At 41.7% G+C, this 22,164-nt stretch overlaps 1 protein-coding gene across 1 annotated transcript in view; it reads right to left on the bottom strand.

Annotated features, from left to right (window-relative positions):
- The window catches only part of LOC126199609 (lachesin-like), a 423,616-nt gene that overhangs the window by 236,038 nt on the left and 165,414 nt on the right, over positions 1-22,164 (bottom strand). The window lies entirely within an intron of this gene.

Below are 22,164 nucleotides of genomic sequence, written 5' to 3'. Positions count from 1 at the left end.
GGTCAGGTATTCGCTGGTCGTCGTGGCTCATTTCGAAGCAGAATTTATCACTGAAGACCATTCTACTCCGGTCAGTGAGATTGCTGAGCGAATTTCTTTTCATAGCAGAACGTCCTTGGACGTCCAAACCATAACGTGGCCAGCAAGTTAGCCAGATCTCCCCAACTGAATACGTTTAGAGCGTTATGAGCAAGGCCTTCCTACCATCTCGGGATTTTTACGACCTCACGCGCCAGTTGGACATAATTGGCCACGATGTCACTCAAGAGAACATCCAACGACTCTGTCGGTCCATGACAATTCGAATAATTGCATCAAAAGGCAGGAGGTGGACCAACACATTATATCCTTGCTCAGTTTATGGTCCTATTTCTCCTGAATAAATTACCCAATTTTTCTTATGGAAAGGGAGGGGGGGCACAGACTTGGCATCAATAGAATTTTATGCAGGCACACAATTATACCCAAACCCATGGATCCTAGTGATATTACATTTAATTACTATAGGGCACGCAGAACAAGTTCAGCAAAAGACAGTACAAGTGAACAAGGCCAGGGCGGAACAATATCTGCCTAAATATTTCAAATTTGATTAAAACGTGCGCCGACGAGGGGTAGCAAGTGGTGGACTTGACTATGACTTTCAATTTTGGTTTAATCCTGCGTAGCGAAAAAACACCACGTTACTGAGCTGGGATGGAAGGGCGGGAGGGCACAAAGAACTGTTACATCATATGGCCGGAAAATTTTGCAAGTCTCTACCTCATCAACAGGCATTACAATATGAACTTTTCCGTAGATACAAGAGTTTAACCTGTATATTTTATGTAACGCATTTCATTAAAAGCAAATCAGATAGTTCTGGGAGGCACAAGAAACATTTACTAATTATCACCTTGATACCAGTCCACACACGTGGCCAAGTTGCGGTAGCCAACAGAAGTGCACAAATTCTGACACACAAGATTATTTCCTCCCTATCTTACACTCACGCACTACCGTATAATTATTTACTCGTATGTTGTATCTATTGATGTGTCCCACCTTTCTATTAACGACCGTCGACACAGTTTCGCGCCAAAGTGAATACGCGCACATTTTATAATTCAGAGTTTTTATTCTCCGCACTAATTTACTACTTCGGAATAGAGCTATACGAAACTGTAGCGAAGTTACTGTTTTGGAATGAAACTTCGCTTTACTAATGTGGCGGTGGCTCAAGCCGACCACGTGGCGGGAAACGAAGTACACAAAGAAAACACCAGAAATAAAAAAATCCCCCAAAATATCGCTGTGAAAGAAACACAACATTAAAATACATTAAATGAGTTAAATTCTGTTACGCTCAGGGCAATAATACGACCGTGAACTTAAGGCTCATGCTGCGTGCCCGACCAAGACACAAACGCGAGGTTCTTAATGAAACTTAATCAAACTACGAAAATAATCTCCCTTATGCGATTTCGTGGTACTCATACTTGATTTCAACATCTGGACCTTAGTAACGAACAGATTTGAAACATTCTAATACCTTTGATAACATTACCATAAAATCGTGAGATAAGTCTTCAACTTCAGCACAGCGCCGCTACCCACGAACAAGTGACCTGCGAGCCACCTCATCGCCTAACTTTCGCACGTTCAAAAGCAGGGGTGGAAGGGGTGTTTCGCCAACCTGATCGAGCCAATAATGCTGCCATCGCAATCCCTCTCACCTGACTTGTACACTTTGTCTTTGCCAAACTTGTTCACTTTTAGGGTTGGTACTACCCTACCACGGATACACTCTACTCATGGAGTACTACAACCTGTGACTAAACCTTTCTGCTATATCACATAATTTCTCATTCATACAGTCCAGGTCGCACAAGGGAAAGGATGCTGGGAAACGTGGCACACACGAAATATTAGCAATAAATAAACAAACACAACTTTTGGACCATTCTCTCCTGCATGTTACGAACTGATTTATCTCTGCAGAGTAAAAAAAACCTCTCGCTATTAATTCTCTTGTACCGGATATTTAATAACAAAATTATGGAACGGTACAAGAAGTTCCGTCTCAGTATTTACATACATTCCAAGACGTTTCTGTCAGCAATAGCATCTGCCGACCACTAAATTATTTGTGACTTTGGAGAAGGTACATGGAGTTGCTGGAAGTATCAGAAGGTACCGGTCAACATCCTCTCAATCTGATGAATATGTAAGCCTGTACAGGTACAACTTCGATATCAAGAACAGAAAATAGGAAGAATTTCTTTCGGGGAAGATTATCCAAGAATAAGATTTTGTCGGTTAGCGACTTTTGAAATGTACAAATTTTTCTTAGACACATTTTTTTCCGTCTGGAATGACCTCATCGTTGTCAGACTGTAAACTCTAGTTGAATCATGTTTTGGACTTGTTCTGTTCTTTATTTGTTTTCTAAGTGATGGTGCATAGTAGCGTATTGTTGTGGTTGTGAACATCAGTCCGCAGCGTGGTTTGATGCAGCACTAAACACAAGTCCAAGATCTGTGGTCTTCTTCTTCAGGTTCCATTATGTGATTTAAAAGACACATCTTATCAATCTGTCCGTTCTGTTAATCACGTTATGCCTTTTCTCTCTAATGTCGCTTAGTAAATCATCATTGATTATTTGAACTAACTGTCTAATTCCTAATATTGTTCAATAAAACCCCATTTCAAAAACTTGTACTCTCTTCGTGTCAGTACTATGTATGATGCAAGTCTCATTTCCACGTGAAGCTGCACTCGAGAAAATTACTTTCAGAAAATATCTCGTAACATACTCGTTTAATACTCGTTTACGACATAAATTTACATCTACATTGACATGGACACTCTACGAATGGCACTTAAGTACCTGGCAGAAGATCAACCGAACCGCCTTCACAGTAACTATATTACACCACTCTCTAGCGCGCGTAAACAAAGAGACAACTATATCTTTTTGTGCGAGTTCTGATTTCCCTTATTTTATTATGATGATCGTTTCTCCTTATGTAGATCGGCGGCCACCAGATATTTTCGCATTCGGAGGAGAAAGTTGGTGATTGAAATTTCGTGAGAAGATATCGCTGCAACGAAAGACACCTTTTTTTTATATGACGTCCACCCCAAATCCTGTATCATCTTCTTGACTTCTCTCCCCTATTTGTTCATAATACAAAACGTGCTGCCTTCCTTTGAACTTTCTCGATGTACTCCGTTAGTCGTGTCTGCTAAGGACCCTACGCTGGGCAGCAGTACTCCAAAACGAGAACGGACAAGTATAGTGTAGGCAGTTTCTTTAGTAGATCTGTTGCATCTTCAAAGTGCCTTCCACACAACCCTTTCTGTGTATTCTTTCCAATGTTCATAATTGCCATTCAGAGGTATTTATTTGATTAGGACCTTTACATTTGATTTGTTTCTCGTGTAACAGAAGTTTAAAGACTTTCTCTTAGCATTCATGTGGATGAGCTCATATTTTTCAGTATTTACGGTCAATTGCCAAATTTCGCAATATACAAACGTCTTATTTAAATTGTTTTGAAATTTGTTTTCATTTTCTGATGTTACTAGACGACAGAATAATCTGCAAAGAACCTAAGACGGTTGCTTACATTGTCTCCTAATCCCTTATGTAGATAAGGAACAGGAGACAGCCTGTAACACTACCTTCGAGATCACCAGAAATCACTTCTGGTTTACTCGACAACTTTCGGTCAGTTACTGCGGACTGTAAGCTCCTTGACAGAAAATCACAAAGCCAGTAGCATAACTGAGACGACATTCCATAAGCACGCAATTTGATTACAAGCCGCTTCTGAGGTACGTTGTCAAAAGCCTTCTGAAAATCTGGAAGTACGGAATCGATTTGAAATACCTTGTCGATAGTACGGAAATCTTCGTGTGAGTATTGAGCTGGTAGTGTTTCACAAGAACAATGTCTTCTAAATCGGTGTTGACTTGAGTAAAGAGATCGTTCTCTTCGAGGTAATTCATATTGTTCGAACACAATATATGTTTCAAAATCCTGCTGCATAAGGACGTTAATGGCGTGTGCCTGCAATTTAATGTATTGCTTCCATTGCCTTTCTTCAATGTTGGTGTGAAACTGTCCAGTCTTTGGGTATGGAACTTAAGGCGAGCGAGCGGTTGTATATGATTGTTAAGTATGAAGCTATTGAATTAGCATACTCTGAAAGGAACCTAATTGGTACAGGGTCTGGACTCGAAGGCTTGCCTTTATTAACTGATTTAAGTAGCTTCTCTGCTCAGAGGATATCTGCTTATGATTTACTCATGCCGGCAGCTGTTCCTGATTCGAATTATGGAATATTTTCTTCTTCTTCCTTGATGAAGGACTTTCGGAAGGCAGTGATTACTAACTCTGCTTTAGCAGCGTTGCGTCGATAGTATTTCCATTGCATATCAAGAAGAGAAGGCATTGATTGTGTCTTGCCGCTAGCATACATAACATACATCCGGCATTCCTTTGGATTTTCTGCCAGGTTTCGAGACGAAGTTTCACTGTAGAAACTACGATAAGCATCTCGCAATGAAGCCCGGGGTAAATTTCGAGCTTCTCTAAAAGATCGCATATCTTGGGGTTTTGCGGTCTTTGTATTACGCACGCTTTTGTCGTTGTTTCGGCAACAGTGTTCTGACATGATTTGTGTATCATTGGAGAACATCTCCGTCGTTTGTTAATTTATTTGGTAAAAATCTCTCAGTTGCTGTCGATACTATTTCCCTGAATCCACTCCACATCTGGTCTACACTTACATTGCTAATTTGGCAGGAGTGGATATTCTCTTTCAGGAAGGTGTCAAGCAAATTTTTATCCGTTTTTTTATTAGATTTATTTTCTGTTTATTTATGGAAGAGTTGGGGGCTACAGTATTCAGTGTCGCTACGACAACTCTGTATTCACTAATCCCTGTATCAGTTTTGATGCTCGTTATTAGCTTAGGATTATTTTCACAACCTTGTACTATTCGAGTGGGCTCATGAAGTGACTGCCCGAAAAAATTTTCAGAGCATGCGTTTCATAGAACTTCGTATGATGTTTTAAGTGTACCTCCAGATTTTGAACAAGTACTTTGGCCAATATATCGAGGGTAAATTGAAGTCAGCAATAACTGCAATTGTATAAGTCGGGTTCGTGTTTGAATTAGACTAAAGTTTTCTTTAAAGGTTTCAGCTATTTTATCATCTGAATTTGGAGGTTAGTAAAAGGATCCTATTATTATTCTACTCCCATTCCCTAGAATGACCTCTACCTATACTATCTCACAGGAACTACCTACTTGAACTCCTAAAAGCAACAAACACGCCACCACCAACTGTATTTAGTCCAGCCTTTCTGAACACCGTCAGGTCCTTCGAAAAACATTCGGCAGTGCTTAACCTGCGGCTTTAGCCCGCTTTCAGTGCGTATTGCTTTCTATTAGCGCTTGGAGCTCTGGTACTTTCCCTACACAGCTAAGAGAATTTATAACTATTATACCAATGGTTCCTAGATCTACATTCCTATTGTGTTCGACCTGCACCCTGTGAAATTGAAGCACTTTTTGTGTTTCCCTAAGGCCCCTTAAACTAAAAAAAAACTGCCCAGTCTACGCCGCGTAGGCCCCCGCTACCCGTGTAGATGCCACCCGCATGAAATCAGCTCCTGAGTAATATTAACGAAACCCGAAACCCCACCTCCCTATGGCGCAAGTCGTGGATCCTTCACCGTCTGAGTCTCTGATTCAGAATCTACATTCGGCCTTGTACCAGAGATCTGCTATCGGTCCTGTCGACTATCCTGCTAATGGCGAGCTCTGCTTTCATCTCGCAAGCGATACCTGGCAGTTTTTACCCCTTCTGTAGCCGCTTGAAAACCAGAGAAAATCTCTTCCGAACTAGAGCACACATATCATTGGTACTGACTTTCAATTCGATTTCTTCTCCTCCTCCGGGTGCGACAATTATGTTTGTCAGGCAGCGTTAAACTTGAGCAGCAATCCTCTAGGTTACTACTGATACACTGTATGGCACGTCTTTTACTTTAATCGACGTTCATTTGTCCCTTTTCATGAGACCATTCATTGCTGCGAAAGGATAACGTTCTACGAATCGGAGCGTGGAATGTCAGCAGCTTGAACGTGGTAGGGAAGCTAGAAAATCTGAAAAGGGAAATGCACGGGCTAAGTCTATATATGGTAGGTGTCAGTGAAGTGAAATGGAAAGAAGAAAATGATTTCCGGTCAGATGAATAGACGGTAATATCAATAGCAGCAGAACTTAGTATAACGGGAGTAGGATTCGTTATGAGTTTTGTATGTCCATCCTTTTAGCAGGAGGTCTCCGGGGCGACGACCGTTTACTATCGTGAAAGAAAAACAACAAAAAGACACCTAGAGCCGTTCTTCTGATTTTATTTTATTTTGTCGCTACCAGTTTCAACGCTTCATTGCCTGAAGATAATCATAAGGACGGCTGTAGGTGTTTTTATTTTTTGTCACTATCGTTATGAATTAGAAGGTAGGGCGCAGAGTCAGTTACTGCGAACAGTTCAGTGATAGCGTTGTTCTTATCACAATCGACAGCAAGCAAAAACGGACAACGATAGTTCAGCCACAAATACCTACGTCGCAAGATGAAGAGATATAGATAGAATATGAGGATACTATCTTTTGACTCATCTGTCTTCTGATTGGTTTATGCGGAACGCCACAATTCTCTCTCCAGCGCCAAACTCTTCATCTAAGACTGGAACTTTTCGACCAACATGCCCCATTATTTGTCTTCCTTTGCAGTTTTTTCTTTCTACAGATCCCTCTTGTACCATGGAGGTCATTCCTGATGCCTCAACAGATATCCTCTCATCCTTGCCCTTTCCCTTGTCAGTGTTTTCCATTAACATATTTCCTCTCCGATTCTGTGCAGAATCTCCTCTTTTCTTACCTTATAAGTCCACCTAATTTTCAACATTAGTCTGTAGCACTACATATGTAATGCTTCGATTCTCTTCTGTTCCCGTGTATGTATCACTACCAAACAACACTGTGCTCAAAACGGACATTCTCAGAAATTTCTTCCACAAATTGAGGCCTATTTTAGACACTGTTAGACTTCTCTTAGTCGGGAATACCCTATTTGCCAGGGCTAGTGTAATTTTGAAATTCTCCTTGCTCCGCCCGTCGTTAGTTACTTTGCTCCTAGGTTCCAGAATTCCTTAACTTCATCTACTTCTTGACCATCAATTCTGATGTTATATTTCTCGCTATTCTCATTTCTGCTACTTCTCAGTTTTTCGTCTTTCTTCGATTTAGTCTCAGTTCATTATTTGTGTTCATTATACTGTTCATTCCATTCAACAGATCATGTGATTCTTCTTTACTTTTACTCAGGGTAGCAATTTCATCAGTGAATCGTATCATTGATATAGTTTCACCTTGAATTTTAATCCCACTCCTGAACCTTTCTTTTATTTATGTCATTGCTTCTTCGGTGCACAGATTGAACAGTAGCGGCGAATGATTACATCCGCATCTTAAATCGACTTACATCAAAGCACTTCGTTTATGGTCGTTCTCTCTTATTATTCCCTCTTGGATTCTGCACACATAGTATATTACCCGTCTCTCCCTGTAGGTTACATCTATCTTCCTCAGAATTTCGAACATATTACACAATTTGACATTGTCGAACAATTTTTTCAGATCGGCAAATCCTATGAACGTGTAATGAATTTTCTTTAGTCTCGTTTTCATTATCAACAGCAACGTCTGAATTAACTCTCTGCTGCTTTTACTTTCCTAGAGCCAAACTGATCGTTATCTAACACATTCTCAATTTTCTATTCCTCTCTTCTTTATGTTAGTATTGTTAGCAACTTGGGTCCATGACCTGTTAAGCTGAATGTGTGATAGTTCTCGCACTTGTCAGATCTTACTGTCTTCGGAATTGTGTGGATGATAATGTTCAAATGTGGGTGAAATCTAATGGGACTTAACTGCTAAGGTCATCAGTCCCTAGGCTTACACACTACTTAAATTATCCTAAGGACAAACACACACACACTCATGCCCGAGTGAGGACTCGAACCTCCGCCGGGACCAGCCGCACAGTGTGGATGATATTTTACTGCAGGTCAGATGGTATGCTGTCAGTCATATATTCTACCTATCAACGTGAACAGTCGTTTTGTTGCCACTTCATCCAATGGTTTTAGAAATTCTGATGGAATGTTATCAACCCATTATGCCTGATTTGATCTTAAGTCCTCCATTATCATTAGTGTTACGCCAAAAGGCATATTTTTCACATGGTAGTTCTCCATGCTGTCCGGTTTTCTGCCATACTCTTTAGGCCCGCAAAATTTCCTCCTCCCTTTATGTCATCCGTCAACTTGTATCTCCTTCTTCCTCTCAGTCTTTTTCCACAAACCAAAGCATTTGCTAGCAAGCACTTCCTTCTTGGTTAATGTCCGAACCAGTTATTTTTCCTTTCTCTAATAACCCTAAGCAGACTTCTTTTCTCATCAATCCTTTCCAATACTCTTTCATTGCTCTCTCTCTTTCCATCCAGTTTATGCTCTCCATTCTCCTCTACATCCACATCTCAAATACTTCTAACATTTTTCTTCCTCTCGTCTCAGCGTCCACGTTTCTGTTCCATATAGTGCCACGCTCCAAACAAAACATTTGCCAAGCCGTTTCCTTAGAGCTTTATCTAATTTGCCACATAACTGACTCCTATTTCTGTTGAATGCCTCCTTCGTTATGGTAATTCGAGTTTTCACCTCCTGGTGACATCTCAAGTCTTCAATTATTGTGCTTCCAAGATATTTAAATGCAAAAATTTGGCTAATGGTAGCTTGTCCTATTTTAATATTGGACAGTCTGCGTCTTGTACTGGTGACCACAATCTTTGTTTTTGCTGTGTTCATTTGCATCCTATATTCCACACAAGCTTCATTCAGATCTTTCAGCATGTAATTCACAGTCAGCTCACTTTCTGACGCTAATACCGTGTCATCAGCAAGTCCTTCAAAGATCCTTTAAATTTTGATTCTAAAAGTGGTCTCCTTTCTCTTCTAAAACCACTCCTATTGCATCTTTTACCATGTCAGACAAAACGTCTCCATCATAGTGGCCTTCATTGTCCTCTTTACCCCTATCCCCTCTCTCCGCTGCATGTAACAGTGGAATTGCGTGCACTCTTAATGTTACCATCCATGCTTTTAATTTCACCGAAGGTTTTTTTTCTTTACTTTCCAATTTCCTGAGACAGTCCCTCCGACCATCATTCCATTTTCGATGTCTTCAGATTTTTCGTGCAGTTATTTCGTCTTAGCTTCCTTGGAATCCCTATTTATTTCATTCCTATGCGACTTGTATTTATGTATTCCTGAATTTTCCTGAACATTTTTGTACACCCTTCTTTCATCGATCACCTGAAATATTTCTTCTGTTACCTATGGTTTCTTCTCAGTTACCTTCTGTGCACCTACGTTTTTCTTTCCAACTTCTGTGACTGAACTTGTTAGAGATGTCACTTCCTCTTCAGCTGAACTGCCTATTGAGCTATCCCTGATATGTCCTTAGATAACTTCAAGCGTACCTCGTCATTTCTTAGTACTTCCACATACCAGTTCTTGCTTACTTGCTTATTGATTATTTCTGACTAATCTCTTGGTTCAAAAATGGTTCAAATGGCTCTGAGCACTATGGGACTCAACTGCTGTGGTCATAAGTCCCCTAGAACTTAGAACTACTTAAACCTAACTAACCTAAGGACAGCACACAACACACAGCCATCACGAGGCAGAGAAAATCCCTGACCCCGCCGGGAATCGAACCCGGGAACCCGGGCGTGGGAAGCGAGAACGCTACCGAACGACCACGAGATGCGGGCACTAATCTCTTGAACTTCAGCCTACCTTTCGTCACTACTACATTGCGATCTGAATTTATATTTGCTCTTGGTTACGCCTTGAATTCCAGTATCTGATTTCGGAATCTCTGTCTGACAATGATGTAATCTAACTGAAATCTTGAAGTACCATCCGGTCTTTTCCAAGTATACCTCCTCCTCTTGTGATTAATGAATAGAGTATTCGCTTTTAAAAGCTGATATTTATAACATCAATTAGTATTTATCATACCTCATTTCTTTTCCCAAGCCCATATTCTCCTTTAACCATTTCTTTTATTCCTTCCCCTACAACTGTATGCGAATCCCCTGACTATTAGATTTTCATATCCCTTTACGTACTTTACTACCCTTTCAATATCTTCATATAGTTTCTATACCTCTTCATCCTCAGCTTGCGACGTTGTCACATATGCCTGAACTATCGTTGTTTGTGTTGGTTTCCTGTCGATTCTGATAAGAACAACCTGATCACTGAAATGTTCACAGTATCTCGTTCTCTGTGCTACCTTTCTATTCACAAAGAATCCTACTCCGGTAATATAGTACGTAAAGGTAGATGAAAATTTTATGATCATGGGGGACTGGAATGTAATTGCAGGAGAAGAACTTCAAGAAGTAGTTACAGGTGAATGTGTGGTTGGGACAAGGAATGAGACAGAAGAAAGGTTAATGGCGTCCTATGATAAATGTCAGCAATTAATACCGATTACTCTGTTCAAGAATCACTGGAAGAGGAGGTATACTTGGGAAAGGCCGGCTGATTTTCAGTTAGATTACATCACGGTCAGACAGAGATTACGAAATCAGATACTGGGTTGTAAGGCATACCCAGGAGCAGATACAGACTCAAATCATAATGTAGTAATGATGAAAAGTAGGCTGATGTTTAAGAGATTAGACAGGAAGAATCAATACACAAAGGAATGGTATATGGAAGTAATAAGGAATGGCGTGTTTTGCTTGAAGTTCTCTAAGGATATAGATACAGATATCAGAGATAGCTCAGTAGGCAGTACAGCTGAAGAGGAATTGACATCTCTAACAAGTCACAGAAGTAGGAAAAAAACGTAGGAACAAAGAAGGTAACTGCGAATAAACCATGGGTAACAGAAGAAATTGCGAAGAGACCATGGGTAACAGAAGAAATACTTTATTTGATCGATGAAAGAAGGATTTACAAAATGTTCAGAGAAATTCCGGAATACAGAGATACAAATCGGTCAGGAATGAAATAAATAGGAAGTGCAGGGATCGATGAAAGAAGGAAGTACAGAACGTTCAAAGAAACTCAAGGAGAGAGATACAAATCGTTGAGAAATGAAACAAATAGGAAGTGTATGTAAGCTAAGACATAATGGCTGTACGAAGAATTTGAAGAAATTGAAAACAACTGAATGTCGGAAAGTCAAAATAAACTTCGGTTAAAATGAAAGAAAGGGTGGTAACATTAAGACTACAATTGCAGCTCCACTGGTAAATATAGAGGAGAGAGCGGATAAGTGGAAAGAGTACATTGAAGGCCTCAATGAAGAGGATGATTTGTCTGATGAGATAGAAGAAGAAACAGACGACGATTTAGACGGGACAGGGGATCCAGTAATAGAATCAGAATTTAAAAGAGTTTTGCAGGACTTAGTATCTAATAAGATAGAACGGATAGATAACATTCCATTAGGATTTCTAAAATCACTGGGGGAAGTGGCAACAAAACGACTATTCACGTTGTTGCGTAAAATGTATGAGTCTGGTGACATACCATCTGACTTCCGGAAGAATATCATCCACACAATTTCAAAGACAGTAAGATCTGACAAGTGAAAGAATTATTGTACATTCAGCTTAACAGCTCATGGATCCAAGTCGCTGACAACAATAATATATAGAGAGGAATGGAAGAGAGAACTGAAGATGTGTTAGATAACTGTTTGGCTTTAGGAAAGGAAAAGGCACGAGATGCAGTTCTGACTTTGGTGTTGATAATGGCAGCAAGAGTAAAGAAAAATCAAGACAGGCTCGACCTATAAAAAGCCTTCGACAATGTAGAATGGTGCAAGATGTTCGAAATTCTAAGAAAAATAGGGGTTTGCTATAGGGAGAGGCGGGTATATGCAATAGTACAAGGCCAGGAAGGAGAAATATGAGTGTATGACCAAGAACGCAGTACTCGGATTAAAGAAGGCGCAAGACAGGGTGGTAGCCGTTGGCACTACTGTTCGATCTACACATCGAAGAAGCATTAATGTATGTAAAAGGAAAGTTCAGGATTGGGATTAAAATTTAAGGTGAAAGGATATCAGTGATACGACTTGCTGATGACATTGCTATCCTGAGTGAAAGTGAAGAATTATTACATGATCTGTTGAATGGAATACAGAATACGGATTGATGATAAATTGGAGAAAGGCGAAAATAACGAGAAGTAGCAGAAATGAGACCAGTGAGAACTTAACATCAGGATTTAGGGTCAAATAGTAGAAGAAGTTGAGGTATTCTACGACTTAAGCAGCAAAATAACCAATCACAGTCGGAGCAAGGAGGACACCAGAAGCAGACTAGCAATGGCATAAATGGCATTCCTGATAGAGAGAGGTTAACTAGTATCAAAAATAGGCCTCAATGTGTGGAAGAAGTTTCTGAGAATGTACGTTATGAGCACAGCATTGTATGGTAGTGAAACATGGACTCTGGGAAAACGGAAACAGAAGGGAATCGAAGCATTTGAGATGTGGTGCTACAGACGAATTTTGAAAATTAAGTGAACTGATAAGGTAAGGGATGAGGAGGTTCTGTTCAGAGTCGGAGAGGAAAGGAATATGCGGAAAACACTGACAAGGAAAAGGGACAGGAGGAAAGGACATCTGTTAAGGGATGAGGGAATAACTCCTGTGGTAGTAGAGGGAGCTCTATAGACCAAACTGTAGAGAAAATCAGTATAAAACGTTAAAAAAATGGCTTGCTCCATTCTACTGAGCTTCCAAGTCCCTTCTTCTCTCTGTTAGAATTATACTGTCACCAACAGATCCTACACCCCTTATTAATTAATAATGAAGGTCACATCCTTTCCCATAGTTGTCGTCAGTATGCTTCAATATTTCCTTTATGTACTTCTTGAATAACGTAGGGGCTCGTCTGCAAGCCTACCACAGGCTCTCGGCACCTACTGATGCCCTTCCACGCCCTCTGACTTATATAACTGTATACATGTCTTCTGAACAAGGTGAAGACCACCTTCCGCTCTGAACATTTTATCCCTGGTACTTTCAGAAGTTCAAATACTGTAATCCAATTAGGCAAAGGTAAACAGCTACAGTCTGTGACGCCAGCTCGTGACTGGGCTATTGGTCTGACTTCAGGCGGAGTGCAGCCTTTTCTCGCAACAGCATTTGGACGGGCGATATTCCCGATAGTAATTTGATCGCACGCTTCGTAGTCCCAGGGTCGTCCTGCAGGGATTGAAACGAGGAACAACCTCCGTCTCTTTCCGGAGTTGAACCTGGGATCTTGAGAACCGGAGTAACCGCATTCTTCTTTTCTACCTGTTACACCAGCACGGCCACATATTGGTTGGTTGGCTGATTTGGAGGAAGGGACCGAGCAGCGAGGTCATCGGTCCCATTGGATTAGGGAAGGATGGGCAAGGAAGTCGGCCGTGCCCTTTCAAAGGAACAATCCCGGCATTTGCTTAAAGTGATCTAAGGAAATCACGGGAAACCTAAATCAGAATGGTCGTCCCGAATGCGAGTTCAGTGTGCTAACCACTGCGTCACGTAACTCGATGCGGCCACGTATTCCAGTTAACACTGCGAAAGTATTGTTTCAGCAACAAGGATTTGTCACATTCATGATTCCAACATTAAAAAAAAATCTCCGTAAGAACCACCTTTTTTACTCTAATAATGACATTTCCAAGTTTAATCAGTGTTTGCATTCTCGAAATTTGGACAGTATTGTGCTTTCAGGTACATTTAACACCCTATCCGTTTCCACTCAAATCTTTGAGCTATTTGGTATGATCGGCTGTTTCAGTACACTTTTCGTTTCCCTTTCCGTTGTGAAAAAGTTTTACACAAGTCTGCGCTCTAACTCAACAAAGCAACAGGCAATAGTAACGTAAAGGCTTTCCTTAGTCGAGTAGAAATGAATTTTAAGAGAATGAGACGAAACTAAGACCATTCGTCTTTGAGTTAAATACAGTCTCGGTTACAATTTATTCTTTTATAAACAACACATTTCACCTTCGTGCGACATCTTCATATTATTTGAAGGGGAAAAAAATTGGGTACAATCCTTTCGTGTATGGGAATAAAGAGTTCCTACTAACCTTAAAATTTTCCTTTTACAACATTTTAAAAGTCATAAAACGACTTTGTTCTAAGTTCAAGCACGTCTCAAACGAGACGGAAAAAATCTAACGGCGTGATTAAAATGTATATAAGTAGTCAAACTGAGCGAAACATACTTCAATGAAGTCGTACGTGAAGGCAAAAACTGTGCAACGGTCCGACCCCGCTCACAATGACTTGAACACCTATAAGCAGAATACACACGGATGAGGCCGGCACTTCAGGGCTTGAATGTCAACTGGGCACGCAGGCGAGCAAAGGAATGAGGCTTGCATACAATGACTACAAAGGACGCACTTAGATGGAGCTCAAAGCAGTTATATGACAGTCAGAGGATGTAATGCTTACAAAGTACATGTAACAGTGGTTGAATCAAAGTGTACACTTCCCTTTGAGTGCGGTCCTACCATTGTGCCATTATGACCTGCTTGTACGACTTTATGAAGGTATTTTTCTTGAAACTGATTGTTCATATAACATTACATCCCATTGTTTCGCGATATTGTATTAAAGCCTAGTTGTTTTTTGACTAGGTCATTGCGGGCTATATGATTTGAAGCTTGTTTCAGTCTAGCACAGAGCCGTTTTAAAATGCTGTAAAAAGGAAATTTTAATGTTGTTAACGACTCCTTACTGACATTTAGCATCGTGCTCATTAAGAGAATATCCTAATTTTTGCTTGTTTTGTTATGCATTAAGATGGCCTGAAGCGCACCACGAATGCGAAACGATTTGTTAATAATAGAATAAACAGCCATTAGTTGAGGTGTACTACATAATATGGTTGCTGTACCAAACGACCTAATTGCGTACAAGATTACTAATCATTCGTCTGTTATTGTCCTTAGGAACATTCTTTTTGAAGTTCAACTTAAAACTGTGGTGAGCACCTGAAAGTGGCTCATTGTGGAGACAGAACTGCCAATTATGGTTGGCCGCGTATATGGAACAAGATCTAAGATGCATTACCCACGTAAGGTGATCTCTGTGTAGCCATAGCGTTTCATTTGTGTTCAGTTTGCGATTTCGGCGTTATCCCACACGGGCCGTTACTTCGGACGCCATAACGATCAGGCGGCCTTAAGCGCCGCCAGAGTCCCGGCCATTAGACCAAGGAATTGTTTTAATTGCCTTACAAAGTGGTCTCCTGAGTACCGTGACGTCGTGGAGAACGCAATTTACGACGCCGGCTTAGCGCAGTAATCCCAGGCCAAGCCTGTCCTCCGGATCTTGCGAGCTGAGCGCCCTGTTGGCTGGGACGGCACCAAGAGAGACTCGCCTCTCAATGGAGACGCCTCTCCACCATTAAGAACCGATTCCGGAATTAGCACGAGGGTTTCGGAGCTTACCTCTATCCTTCTCAGGCTCTTCCTCGCGTGTGTGATTTGAGTAACTGAGTCACTAAAATAAGTTGCCTGTTTACAGTTACTAAGTTATAATCCACAACTACATTAAGAATATCAAGCCCCTAGTCATAACCTCTTAAGTCTATCACACAGCTGCCTTGTATCATTACTCAAGCGAAGCACATGCCACTTGCTATCGCTGTACGTTTGTCCCGAAATTGAGTAAAGGTGTGTCAAATCCCCTCCCGGCCACTTAACTTACTTTTTCGTGATTTCCCCAAACAGCTTAAAGCGAATCCTAGTATATTTCATCCATTTCAAAGAGGAGAACCGATTTTATTTCCCTTTAATCTTCCATCTCCAATAATTGATCAATTTGTACCTAAGGTGTAGCCGTAGTCTTACGGGTAATGCCATTGATCAGTAATCAAAACGTCATGGATTCCAGATTCTAACTCACCCACTGCTTAAATTCTGCATAAAAGACATCATCAATGACAGCCGAAGATTTCCAATAGAAGAAGTCACCCTCGCTCTGCTGACGGTGTTTTCAACGAAGGCGGAGGAGAGGACAGACGTTCAGAGCAATCTCTTGCCTTTGCGGTCGACACAGCCCTTAAAAAGGAAGAAGAATCAGCAATTATCAACGGCATGAGGATCAGAAGGCAATGGAATCCACTGGGTTAAGGAGACACGTGTGTCTGCAGGACATGTAGCATTTAAATGAAAAAATGCAACGACTTCTCCATTGAAGAATGACTCCGGATTAGCCCCTCATTCCGATCTCCCGGAGGGGACTACCAAGTAGGAGGTGACCATGAGAAAAAAATGGAATAACGAACGAAGAGATAACATTCTGTAGTTCATAGCATGTAATGTCAGAACTTTAATCGTAGTAGGACAGCTAGAAAATCTGAACAGAGAAATACAAATGCTCACTCTAGATATATTGTAGGTCAGTGACGAGCAAGAAGATAACGATATTTGGTGAGACGAATTAGGGTAACGTCAACACCGGCAGAAAATGGTGTAACGGGAAAAGGATTCGCTTTGAATAGGACAGTGGAATAGAGAGTGAGCTGCTGTCAACAGTTAAGTGGTAGGGCTGTTCACATCAGATTCGCCAGCAAACCACCACCGATAACGATAGTTCTGTCATACAAACAGATGTTACAAGCAGAAGCTGAAAAGATAAAGTGCATGAGGATATTGAACGGGTAATTCAGTATGTAAAGGAAGACAGAAGTCTTATAATCAAGGCAGCTTGGAACGCGGTGGTAGGGAAAGGAATAGAAGAAGGGATTTCGGGAGAATATGGACTAGGCATTAGGATTGAGAGAAGAGGAAGCCTAATTAAGTTCTGGATTAAAATTCAGATCGTAATGTGGAATTATAAGTTCAACAATAACCGCGCACTGAGATATGCTTCGAAAAGACCAAGAGACACACGAAGATTTCAGATGAATTACATAATTGTCAGACAGAGATTCTGAGATCAGATACTTGACTGTAAAGCGTACCCAACTGCAGACATAAACTGAGATCAATTTGGTAATGATGATGAATAGACTGGAGGTTCAGTGACTTGCGCGGAAGAATCTGTGTGGAAGGACTGGGATACTGAGGTACTGAGGAATAATGAGTCGTGTTTGAAGTTTGCTGGACAAGTGGATACTGGCGTAAGGAATATCACAGGAAGCAGTTCAGACGAAGAGCAGTGGATATCCATGACAACGACGATGATAGATGAGGGACGCTCAGATACAGGTACAAGGAAGGTATCTCTAAGAAACATTGTATAACAGAAGAAATACTTATAATGATCGACGAAAGGAGGAAACAAAAATGTTCAGGAAAAGAATACTGCAATGTAAATCATTTAGGATTGCAAGAAATAGGAAGTGCTGGGATCCAAGTCGAAATAGGTGCTGGAACAAAAGAGAAGCCAAAACAACGTCCGGTGAAGTTAAAAATAATGTTGGTAACATGAAGAGTGCGATGGTTCAAATGGTTCAAATGGCTCTGAGCACTATGGGACTCAACTGCTGTGGTCATAAGTCCCCTAGAACTTAGAACTACTTAAACCTAACTAACCTAAGGACAGCACACAACACCCAGCCATCACGAGGCAGAGAAAATCCCTGACCCCGCCGGGAATCGAACCCAGGAACCCGGGCGTGGGAAGCGAGAACGCTACCACACGACCACGAGATGCGGGCAGAGTGCGATGGGAATTCCAGTGTTGAATCCAGGAAAAAGAGCGGATATGTGGAAAAAGTATATTGAATCCTTCTACAGGGTGTTTCAAAAATGACCAGTATATTTGAAACGGCAATACAAACTAAACGAGCAGCGATAGAAATACACCGTTTGTTGCAATATGCTTGGGACAACAGTACATTTTCAGGCAGACAAACTTTCGAAATTACAGTAGTTACAATTGTCAACAACAGATGGCGCTGCGGTCTGGGAAACTCTATAGTACGATATTTTCCACATATCCACTATGCGTAGCAATAATATGGCGTAGTCTCTGAATGAAATTACCCGAAACCTTTGACAACGTATCTGGCGGAATGGCTTCACATGCAGATGAGATGTACTGCTTCAGCTGTTCAATTGTTTCTGGATTCTGGCGGTACACCTAGTCTTTCAAGTGTCCCCACAGAAAGAAGTCACAGGGGTTCATATCTGGCGAATAGGGAGGCCAATCCACGCCGCCTCCTGTATGTTTCAGATAGCCCAAAGCAATCACACGATCATCGAAATATTCATTCAGGAAATTAAAGACGTCGGCCGTGCGATGTGGCCGGGCACCATCTTGCATAAAACACGAGGTGTTCGCAGTGTCGTCTAAGGCAGTTTGGACCGCCACAAATTCACGAAGAATGTCCAGATAGCGAGATGCAGTAATCGTTTCGGATCTGAAAAATGGGCCAATGATTCCTTTGGAAGAAATGGCGGCCCAGACCAGTACTTTTTGAGGATGCAGGGACGATGGGACTGCAACATGGGGTTCTGTTTATTGACGAAGCCGTCCAGGTAAAAATAAGCTTCGTCAGTAAACCAAATTCTGCCCACATGCATATCGCCGTCATCAATCCTGTGCACTATATCGTTAGCGAATGTCTCTCGTGCAGCAATGGTAGCGGCGCTGAGGGGTTGCCGCGTTTGAATTTTGTATGGATAGAGGTGTAAACTCTGGCGCATGAGACGATACGTGGACGTTGGCGTCATTTGGACCGCAGCTGCAACACGGCGAACGGAAACCCGAGGCCGCTGTTGGATCACCTGCTGCACTAGCTGCGCGTTGCCCTCTGTGGTTGCCGTACGCGGTCGCCCTACCTTTCCAGCACGTTCATCCGTCACGTTCCCAGTCCGTTGAAATTTTTCAATGAGATCCTTTATTGTATCGCTTTTCGGTCCTTTGGTTACATTAAACCTCATTTGAAAACTTCGTCTTGTTGCAACAACACTGTGTTCTAGGCGGTGGAATTCCAACACCAGAAAAATCCTCTGTTCTAAAGAATAAACCATGTTGTCCACAGCACACTTGCACGTTGTGAACAGCACACGCTTACAGCAGAAAGACGACGTACAGAATGGCGCACCCACAGACTGCGTTGTCTTCTATATCTTTCACATCACTTGCAGCGCCATCTGTTGGTGAAAATTGTAACTACTGTAATTTCGAAAGTTTGTCCGCCTGCAAATGTACTGTTGTCCCAAGCATATTGCAACAAACGGTGTATTTCTATCGCTGCTCGTTTAGTTTTTATTGCCGTTTCAAATATACCGGTCATTTTTGAAACACCCTGTACGACGGACTGGACTTGTGTGATGACTTGATAGAAGAGGACACTGCAGTCGATAAGGAAGACGAAGGGGATCCAGTATTAGAATACGAAAACTGTCACACAACCAGCTTAGCATCTCATTCATCCAAGCATCTATCAGGAATAATATGCAAAAGAACAGATGTTTCGGATATGTTTGATGACGGTAATCTCGGTTTTAGGATAAGTAAAGGCACCAAAGAGGCAGTTCTGACTTCTCGCTACCTCTCTGCAAGACTGCAGAAAAAATTAGTAAAGGCTCTTAGGATCTGCTCGAAAGAGCGTTCGACAGTCTGTAATGGGGCACGATGTCCAAAAAATAGGAGTAAGCTGCAGGGAAAGCTGAGTGATGTACAGGAGGGACAAGTAAGTTTGTAAAACCAAGGCGAAACGGCTTGGATAAAACAGTTGTAAGACGGGGATGCATTCTTCCGCCCATACTGCTCCATCTACAGGTTGGTCCATTGATAGTGAGCGGGCCAAGTATCTCACGAAATAAGCATCAAACGAAAAACTATAAAGAACGAAACTCATCTAGTTTGAAGGGGAAAGCAGACGGCGCTATGGTTGCCCGCCAGATGGCGCTGCCATACGTCAAACGGATATCAACTGCGTTTTTTTTAAATAGGAACCCCCATTTTTATTACAAATTCGTGTAGTACGTAAATAAATATGAATGTTTTAGTTGAATAACTTTTTTCGCATTGTGACACAGGGCACTTAATAGTCACAAACGTATAAGTACGTGGTATCACGTAACATACCGGCATTGCGGACGGTATTTGCTTCGTGATACATTAGCTGTGTTAAAATGGACCATTTACCAATTGTGGTAAAGATCGATATCGTGTTGATGTATGGCTACTGTGGTCAAAATGCCCAACGGACGTGTGCAGTGTAGGCTGCTCGGTATCCTGGACGACACCATCCAAGTGTCCAGACCGTTCGCCACCTAGTTACAATATTTAAGGACACAGGAAGTTTTCAGCCACATGTGAAACGTCAACCACGACCTGCAAGAAACGATGATGCCCAAGTAGGTGCTTTAGCTGCTGTCGCGGCTAATCCGCACATCACCAGCAGACAAATTGTGCGAGAATCGGGAATCTCGAAAACTTCGGTGTTGAGAATGCTACAACAACATCGATTGCATCCCTGCCATATTTCTATGCACCAGGAATTGCATGTCGACGACTTTGAACGTCGTGCACCAGGAATGGCATGGCGACGAATTTAAACGTCGTGTACAATTCTGCCACGGGGCACAAGAGAAATTGCGGGACGATAAGATTCTTTGCGCGCATTCTATTTAGCGACGAAGCGTCATTCACCAACAGCGGTAACCTAAACCGGCATAATATGTACTATTGGGCAACGGAAAATCCACGATGGCTGCGAGAAGTGGAACATCAGCGACCTTCGCAGGTTAATGTATGTTGCGGAATTAGGGAAGGGAGGATAATTGGCCCCCATTTTATCGATGGCAATCTATATGGTGCTATGTATGCTGATTTCCTACGTAATGTTCTACCGACGTTACTACAAGATATTTCACTGCATGACAGAATGGCGATGTACTTCCAACACGATGGATGTCCGGCACATAGCTCGCGTGCGGTTGAGGCGGTATTGAACTGCATATTTCATGACAGATGGATTGGTCGTCGAAGCACCATACCATGGCCATGGCCTGCACGTTCACCGGATCTGACGTCCCCGGATTTCTTTCTGTGGGGAAAGTTGAAATATATTTGCTATCGCGATCCACCGACAACGTCTGACAACATGCGTCAGCGCATTGTCAATGCATGTGCGAACATTACGGAAGGCGAACTACTCGCTATTGAGAGGAATGTCGTTACATGTATTGCCAAATGCATTGAGGCTGACGGACATCATTTTAGCATTTATTGCGTTAATGTGGTATTTACAGGTAATCACGCTGTAACAGCATGCGTTCTCAGAAATGATAAGTTCTCAAAGGAACATGTATCTCATTGGAAGAACCGACATAAAATGTTCAAACGTACCTACGTTCTGTATTTTAATTTAAAAAACCTACCCGTTACCAACTGTTCGTCTAATAATGTGAGCCATATGATTGTGACTATTACAGAGCCATCTATCACAAAGCGAAAAAAGCGGTCCAACTAAAACATTCATGTTTCTTTACGTACTACACGAATATGTAATAAAAAATTGGGCTTCCTATTTTAAAAAACGCGGTTGATGTACGTTTGACCTATGGCACTACGGCAGCGCCATCTAGCGGGCCAACCATAGCGCCATCTGGTTTCCCCTTCAAGCTAGACAAGTTCCGTTCTTTGTAGTTTTTTTGTTTGACTCTTATTTCTTGAGATATTTGGCCCGGTCATGATCAACGGATCACCCTGTATACTAGCAGCTAGCAGAGAAGCTGTGCGCTGGAATTTGATACCAGCAAAGCGGGAGAGCACCATTAGGACACCCTGTGGAGTTTGTCTTTTTTAGAGAACGAATGCCGGTCGAAATATCGGCTTCGATTAGCGCAAACAGAGATCTTGCCAAACTCGCTCTGTTCGTCCTTGAGATCCAGAGAGCCATAGATAAGGACGCCGAAGTTTCTGCCAGGTGTCTTGTCTTGACTTCAGGACGTTATTTGATGCTGTTGGGAATAGTAGTATAGTAACGAATATTTGAGTTTTATGACTGGATTGAAGATCTCCTTGTAGATAAAAACGT

The sequence above is a fragment of the Schistocerca nitens genome, chromosome 8, assembly GCF_023898315.1.
Source record: "Schistocerca nitens isolate TAMUIC-IGC-003100 chromosome 8, iqSchNite1.1, whole genome shotgun sequence".
NCBI classification, from domain to species: domain Eukaryota; kingdom Metazoa; phylum Arthropoda; class Insecta; order Orthoptera; family Acrididae; genus Schistocerca; species Schistocerca nitens.
The sequence above is the reverse complement of the archived record's forward strand: the minus strand, read 5'-3'. Positions and strand labels throughout refer to the sequence as shown.